Source organism: Amblyomma mixtum, unplaced genomic scaffold (genome assembly GCF_055824585.1).
Source record: "Amblyomma mixtum isolate Tamu unplaced genomic scaffold, ASM5582458v1 scaffold_20, whole genome shotgun sequence".
NCBI lineage: Eukaryota > Metazoa > Arthropoda > Arachnida > Ixodida > Ixodidae > Amblyomma > Amblyomma mixtum.
Window position 1 is genome coordinate 372,502 of NW_028317717.1, and position 7,845 is coordinate 380,346.

The 7,845-nt window shown below is 49.0% G+C and overlaps 1 non-coding gene across 1 annotated transcript; it reads right to left on the reverse strand.

The window, feature by feature from the left end:
• Nucleotides 1–1,304: 1,304 nt before the first annotated feature.
• On the reverse strand, nt 1,305–1,376 carry TRNAT-UGU (transfer RNA threonine (anticodon UGU)). The gene has a single exon. It is a non-coding gene; the product is annotated as a tRNA-Thr (tRNA).
• Nucleotides 1,377–7,845: the final 6,469 nt, after the last annotated feature.

Sequence of the window (7,845 nt, forward strand, 5' to 3'; positions counted from 1 at the left end):
TGTTGCCATTCCAGCAACGTGGTTTACATGCTCGAGCGTGGCGACTGTCGAATGCAATACATAGGCCAAACAGGCAATTCCTTCCGATTCAGATTTAATAACCACCGTTCAGATACCAAATCCCACCCCAACCTCCCTCTTTCAAAACACCTCCGCGAGAAAGGCCACGAGTTTGACAAACTGAAAGTAACAATACCACAGAGTGGCTTCAAAAATACTCGTGAGCGTGAGCAACGAGAATCATATTTTATTTTTGAATTTAACACACCACAAAATGGCAATAATGAAACTTACGGCAGCCTCACCTCTCTTCCGAGGTCAGAGGCATACGCAATTAAACAAAGCACCACTTACCCTGTCGTCTGAGGTCGTACCCCTTTCTGCATGCCACATTTGTGCCGTTCCTTCTCACCCTCCCCCCTCCCCCCCCCCCCTGGTCTGCTCACCTTGTGGTCCCGCGAACGCCACATTCTTTCTTCTTTTTATTTTTTCATTTTTAATTTTACTATATAAGCTTACATTTTTTACATTCCTTCGGATACTTCCGCTAAACCGGGGGTGGATGCATTATTGCTGGGTGCGAAAAAAAAGCACTCCTTGAAAGTTTCTTTCTTTCCTATTTCACTTTTTTTTTCTGTTGAGGTTTCTTCCCTGCGGTTTTCGTTTTCTCGTTTTCTTCTTTTCTCTTGCCTGCTCTCCCTGTTGGGGGGTCAATTTTCTTTTTCCTGCCCTACCGGCCTGGAGAAGGAACAAGTTCCCGCATTTTTATACGAAAGTTTCTGCACGGCCACGCACCCTGTCGAGCATGTCGGAGCTGGACACGCCTGTCAACAAGCAAGCCTGTGGTGCTTAACAAAGCAGAGGCGACATCTGGACGTTGTAGTTTCTTACTGAGGACCTGTTCGTCGTACTGTTTTTTTTCTTTTCTTCTTTCCTTTTTTTTCGTGGGGGTCACACTTTCTGTAAGAATTTTTTTATGTGTACTGTTCTGCTATATTTTTTGTGTTTCTCACTTACCTGTTCTGTGCCCACCCCTATCAAAGGGGATTCATTAACAAAATAAAATCATTCCTGAAGAAGATCGGTCTCCCGATAGAAATGTCGTACATATATACATAAACATGAGAAGGGGCTGAGGGGCTCGTTATAAATATGAGAGAAGCCAACAGCCACAGAAAGCAATCGACACAGGGGATTTTTTTAATTATTTATTTAATTTGTGGTGTTGATCAATTTATGATATTATTGAATAAGTTATCGGTTAAAGCTAATTGATTAGAAAAGCAGAAGAAAAAGCAACCGCATGCCGCCGGTGGGATCCGAACCCACGACCTCCGAATTACACGTCCGGTGCTCTACCGCTGAGCTACGGCGACGGCCGTCAAATCTTCTACTTTCGGGGGTATTTATGTTTACAAATAACCTAGCCTTTAAGGTGTTCATCAGCGCCACCCAGTTTTTAAGCGGCGGACGTAGCTCGTCCTGAGTTACCGCTGATTTGACGTAGAACGTCATCGAACGGCTAGAGTGGAAGCTGTGTGAGAACCCTCTTATGCTTCCTATGGCGTCAAGTGCACTTGCACTAATTCTTTTCTTTAATGGAAACATTCTAGTAGGTTGCGCCCGTGCGCAGTACTGCAACTGCACACCCGACGGATTTAAACGATGTCATCGTGGCCATTGGTGCTACCAAAGTGTAGTCCAAGATGCCATCGGACCGCGTTTTGCGGTGAAATTTTCGAGGGTAGCGGCTGCTAAGGAATCATTTATTAGAACCTACGATGACTAGGAAGTCCAGTCGTCTAAAGTGCATATGCACTAATTATTTTCGTTAATCGAAAGCTTCTCGTTGCTTGCGTCCTTGCGGAATTCCGCAACTGTACGCCAGACGGATTTAAACGACGTCACGGCGGCCATTGGTGCCAAAAAAGTGTTGTGCAAGATGCCCCCCGACCGCGTTTTGCGTTTTATCTGTCAACGGTAGCGGCGGATGAAGAATCATTGATTAGAAACTGCGATGACTAGGAAGTCCAGTTGTTTTAGGTGCACCTGCACTAATTCTTTTCTTTAATAGAAACGTTCTGGCAGCTTGCGTCCTTGCGGCATTCTGCAACTGCAAACGAGACGGATTTAAACGATGTCATCGTGGCCATTGGTGCCAAAAAATCTTGTGCACGATGCCACCGGACCGCGTTTCTCGTTTTATCTGTCGAGGGTAGCTGCGGCTAACGAATCATTGATTACAAGCTACGATGACTAGGAAGTCCTGTCGTCTTAAGTGCACCTGCACTTATTTTTTTCCTTAATCGAATCGTTGTTGCAGCTAGCGTCGTGCGAAATTCTGCAACTGCACACCTGACGGATTTAAACAACGTCATCGTGGACATTGGTGCCAAAAAAATGTTGTGCAGGATGCCAACGGACCGCGTTGTGCGGTGAATCTGTCGAAGGTAGCGGAGCCTAACGAATCATTGATTACAAGCAAAGATGACTCGGAAGTCTTGTCATCTTAAGTGCACCTGCACTGATTCTTTTCTTTAATCAAAACGTTCTCGTAGCTTGAGTCCTTGCCGAATTCTGCAACGGCACACCAGAGGGATTTAAACGATGTTGCGCTCTGCGGCAGCGCGTGCTGTTCGCAACGCGTAGCTGAATGGGTCCAAAGCGCGGTCGGACAATTCCCAACCCCTCGGGACACGCTCGTCAGCAAACTGTGCTGTCGCTTCAGCTCTAGACGGACTACGCGCTGAGCTGCCATTCCACGCGCAGCGCGGCTCAAGTGACTGCGAAGCAGGTGGCGGCGGCCAATACGCTCACGCAGAGAAGATGTCCCCCTGAATGCGCTTCGCCACAGCTGCTAGCTCGTCCAGGTCTCCAAACCTGCCTCCTCTCAGGTAGGCCGCGAAAGTCGGGTGCGCTTGTCGTGTGATACGCTCAACTTTCTCCATGTTTGTGGCGCGAGGGTCAGCGAGGCGATACAGTTCGTCCATCGCTCGGGCGTACTCTAACAAAGACTCGTCGGGGTGCTAGGTGCTAGGGGTGCTAGGGGTGCTAGGGGAACACTCAAGATTTACACCCTCCAAAGGCAAGTCAAGTAGGGAGCCCTGGCTCTGTGCCGCTAGTTCTGACAGCATGAACAAAGACTGGAAGTCAGGCCTATCAGCTGCCATCCTTTGTTTGGGCGTCGATAGTCGTTCGCTCCAACAAAGTACACTGCTCAATTGCCTAGTTCGCCCCACGTTCGGGTGCCAATATATGGGGTCATTCCGCGTCCAGCCGGCCGGGAAGGCAAGCTTCCGTGCCAGCTATGCGCGGGCGTTCTCGTAAGCGACTAGTGCCCCGAACCCGCGGCGCATAGTCACAGCCACCGCGGGTTCGAACGAAATAGGCAAAGACAGAGTACTCTAGGAAAAAATTTAATAACCTAGCGCAAGGCAAATCACACTGCGGAAGAACGTTCTATCCGATAATATAAGGTTCAGTAGCTTACCAAGTAGTCGTCGACCGGCGTTGGATAGTCCGGGAGGCGCGGGCAGGAAGCGGGATCGGCGGGGCAGTCGGGCAGTAACGCCGCGGCAAGAGACATTCCCCGCCGTGAGCTCTCCCTTTCTACACCCTACGACATTCCCTCCGCCCCCCCCCCCCCCCCCCCCCCCCCTTGGGCAACCGGTTGCACTCAAGGCAATGACCCCTTCCCTACACAGCCAGTGCGCAGGCTTGACGTCACGTCCGAGCTGGGAGTCAGGAGAGTGGCTGGGTGCCCCCCCTCCCCACGTCCGGCGGCGCGCGCATTCCTCGCGTGACTCGGCGCGGGGGCGGTGAGGTATACCTCTATATCCCACAACCTAGACGGATTTAAACGATGTCATCGTGGCCATTGGTGCCTCCAAGTGTTGTGCAGGATGCCACAGGACCGCGTTTTGCGGTGAATCTGTCGACGGTAGCAGCGGCTAACGAATCATTGATTCCAAGCTACGATCACTAGGAAGTCCAATCGTCTTAAGTGCACCTGCACAAATTCTTTTCTTTAATCGAAACGTTTTCGTAGCTTGCGGCCTTGCGGAATTCTGCAACAGCGCACCAGAGAGATTTAATAGATGTCATCCTGGCATTAGGTGCCAAAAAAGTGATCTGCAAGATGCCACCGGACCGCGTTTTGCGGTAAATATCTCGGCGGTAGCGGCGGATAACGAATCAATGATTACAAGCTACGACGACTAGCAAGTCCCGTCGTCTAAAGTACACCTGCACTAATACTTTTCCTTAATCGAAAGGTTCTCGTACCTTGCGTCCGTGCAGAATTCTGCAACTGCACACCAGACGGAATTAAACGATATCATCGTGGCCATTGGTGATACCAAGTGTTGTGCAATATGCCACTGGACCGCGTTTTGCGATGAATCTGTCGACGGTACCGGTGGCTAACGAATCCTTCATTAGAAGCTACGATGTATAGGAAGTACAGTCGTCTTAAGTGCACCTGCAATAATTCTTTCCCTTAGTCGACACGTTTTCGTAGCTTGCGACCGAGCGAATTTCTGCAGCAGCGCACCAGACGGATTTAAACGATGTCTCCGTGGCCATTGGGGCCACCAAGTGTATTGCAACATGTCACCGGACCGCGTTTTGCGGCGAATCTGTCGATGGTAGTTGCGGCTGAAGAACCATTGACTACAAGCTGCGATGACTAGGAAGTCCACTCGTCTTAAGTGCACCTCCACTAATTATTTCCTTTAATCGGGACGTTCTCGTAGCTTGCGTCCGAGCGGAATTCTGCAACAGCACACGAGACAGATTTAAACGATGTGATGGTGGCCATTAGTGCAAAAAATGTTTTGTTCAAGATGACACCGTACCGCGTTTTCCGGTGAATCTGTCGACGGTAGAGGCGGCTAACGAATCACTGATTACAAGCTACTACGACTAGGAAGTCCAGTCGACATAAATACACCTGCACTAATTATTTCCTTTAATCGAGAAGTTCTCGTAGCTTGCGTCCTAGCGGAATTCTGCAACGGCACACGGGACGGATTTAAACGATGTGATCGTGGCCATTGGTGAAACCAAGTTTTGTGCAAGATGCCACCGGACCGCGTTTTGCTGTGGATCGTTGGATGGTAGCGGCGTCTAACGAATCACTGATTACAAGCTAGGATGACTAGGAAGTCCAGTCGTCTGAACTGCATCCGCACTAACTACTTTCCATAATCGAAACGTTCTCGTAGCATGCGTCCGTTCGGAATTCTCCAATGGCGAACCAGACGGACTTAAACAATGTCATCGTGGCCATTGGTGCCACCAAGTGTTCTGAAGGATGCCACCGGACCGCATTTTGCGGTAAATCTTTGGACGGTAGCAGCGGCTAACGAATGATTGATTCCAAACTACGATGACTAGGAAGTCCAATCGTCTTAAGTGGACCTGCACTAATTCTTTTCCTTAATCGAAACGTTTTCGTTGCTTGCGTCCTTGCGGAATTCTGCAACAGCGCAAAAGAGAGATTTAATAGATATCCTGGCATTAGGTGCCAAAAAAGTGATCAGCAAGATGCCACTGGACCGCGTTTTGCGGTGTATCGGTCGACGGTAGCGGCGGCTAAGAAATCGTTGATTACAATTTACGATGAATAGGAAGTCCAGTCGTCTAAACTGCATCTGCACTCATTCTTTTCCCTAATCTAAACGTTCTCGTAGCTTGCGTCCGTTCTGAATTCTTCGACTGCACAATCACACGGATTTAAACGATGCAATCGTGGCCATTGGTCCCAGCAAGTGTTGGACAAAATGCCACCGGACGGCGTTTTGCTGTGTATCTATCTACGGTAGCGCCGGCTAACGAATCCATCATTACAAGCTACGATGACTACGATGTCCCGTCTTCTAAAGTGCACCTGCACTAATTCTTTTCCTTAATCGAAACGTTCTCGTTGCTTGCGACCGTGCGGAATTCTGCAACTGCACACCAGACGGAATTAAACGATATCATCGTGGCCATTTGTGAAACCAAGTGTGGTGCAATATGGTACTGGACCGCGTTTTGCTGTGAGTCTGTCGATGGTAGTTGCGGCTGAAGAATCATTGAATACAAGCTGCGATGACTAGGACGTGCACTCGTCTTAAGTGCACCTGCACTAATTATTTCCTTTAAAAGAGATGTTCTCGTAGCCTGCGTCCGAGCGGAATTCTGCAACAGCACACGAGACGGATTTAAACGATGTGATCGTGGCCACTGGTGCCAAAAAAAACGTTGTGCAAGATGCCAACGGACCGCGGTTTGCGGTGATTCTGTCGAAGGTAGCGGAGCCTCACGAACCATTGATTACAAGCTACGATGATTGAGAAATTCAGCCGTCTTAAATGCACTTGCACTAATTCTTTTCTTGAATCGAAACGTTCCCGAAGCTTGCGCCCGTGCGGAATTCTGCAACTGCACGTCAGACGGATTTAAACGACGTCATCGTGGCCATTGGTGCGAAAAAAGTGTTGTGCCAGATGCCACCGGACCGCGTTTTGCGGTGAATCTTTCGAATCTAGCGGCGGCTAACGAATCAATGATTACAAGCTACGAAGACTGGGAAGTCCAGTCGTCTTCAGTCCACCTGCACTAATTCTTTTCTTGAATCGAAACCTTCTCGTACCTTGCGTCCGTTCTGAATTCTTCGACTGCACATCACACGGATTTAAACGATGTCATCGTGGCCATTGGTGCCACCAAGTGTTGGACAAAATGCCACCGGACAGCGTTTTGCGGTGAATCTATCGGCGGTAGCGGCGGATAACGAATCAATGATTACAAGCTACGATGACTACGAAGTCCAGTTGTCTAAAGTGCACCTGCACTAACACTTTTCCTTAATCGAAACGTTTTCTAGCTTGCGTCCGTGCGGAATTCTGCAACTGCACACCAAACGGAATTAAACGATATCATCGTGGCCATTGGTGAAACCAAGTGTTGTGCAATATGCCACTGGACCGCGTTTTGCGGTTAATCGTTCGACGGTAGCGGCGGCTAACGAATCCATCATTACAAGCTACGATGACTAGGAAGTCCACTCGTCTTAAGTGCACCTCCACTAATTTTTGTCCTTAATTGAAACGGTCTGGTAGCTTGCGTCCGAGCGGAATTCTACAACAGCTCACGAAACGGGTTTGAACGATGTGATCGTAGCCATTGGTGCCACCAAGTTTTCGGCAAGATGCCACCAGTTCGCGTTTTGCGGTGAATCTGTCGACGATAGAGGCGGCTAACGAAACAGTGATTACAAGCTGCGAAGTCTAGGAAGTCCAGTCGACTTAAGTGCACCTGCACTAATTATTTCCTTTAATCGAGACGATCTCGTAGCTTGCGTCGGAGAGGAATTCTGCAACAGCACACGAGACGGATTTAAACGATGTGATCGTGGCCATTGGTGCCAAAAAAGTGTTGTGCAAGATGCTACCGTACCGCGTTTCACGGTGAATCTGTCGACGGTGGAGGCGGCTAACGAATCACTGATTACAAGCTACGACGACTAGGAAGTCCAGCCGACTTAAGTGCACCTGCACTAATTATTTTCTTTAATCGAAACGTCATCGTACCTTGTGTCATTGCGGAATTCAGCAACTGCGCACGAGACGGTTTTATACAATGTTATCGCGGCCATTGGTGCCACCAAGTGTTGCGAGAGATGCCACCGGACTGCGTTGTGCGGTGAATCTGTCAATGGTAGCTGGGGGTGAAGAATCATTGATTACGAGCTGAGATGACTAGGAAGCACAGTCATCTTAAGTGCACCTGCACTAATTATTTTCTTGAATCGAAACGTTATCGTAGCTTGCGTCCGTGCGGAATTTTCCATCGGCGCAT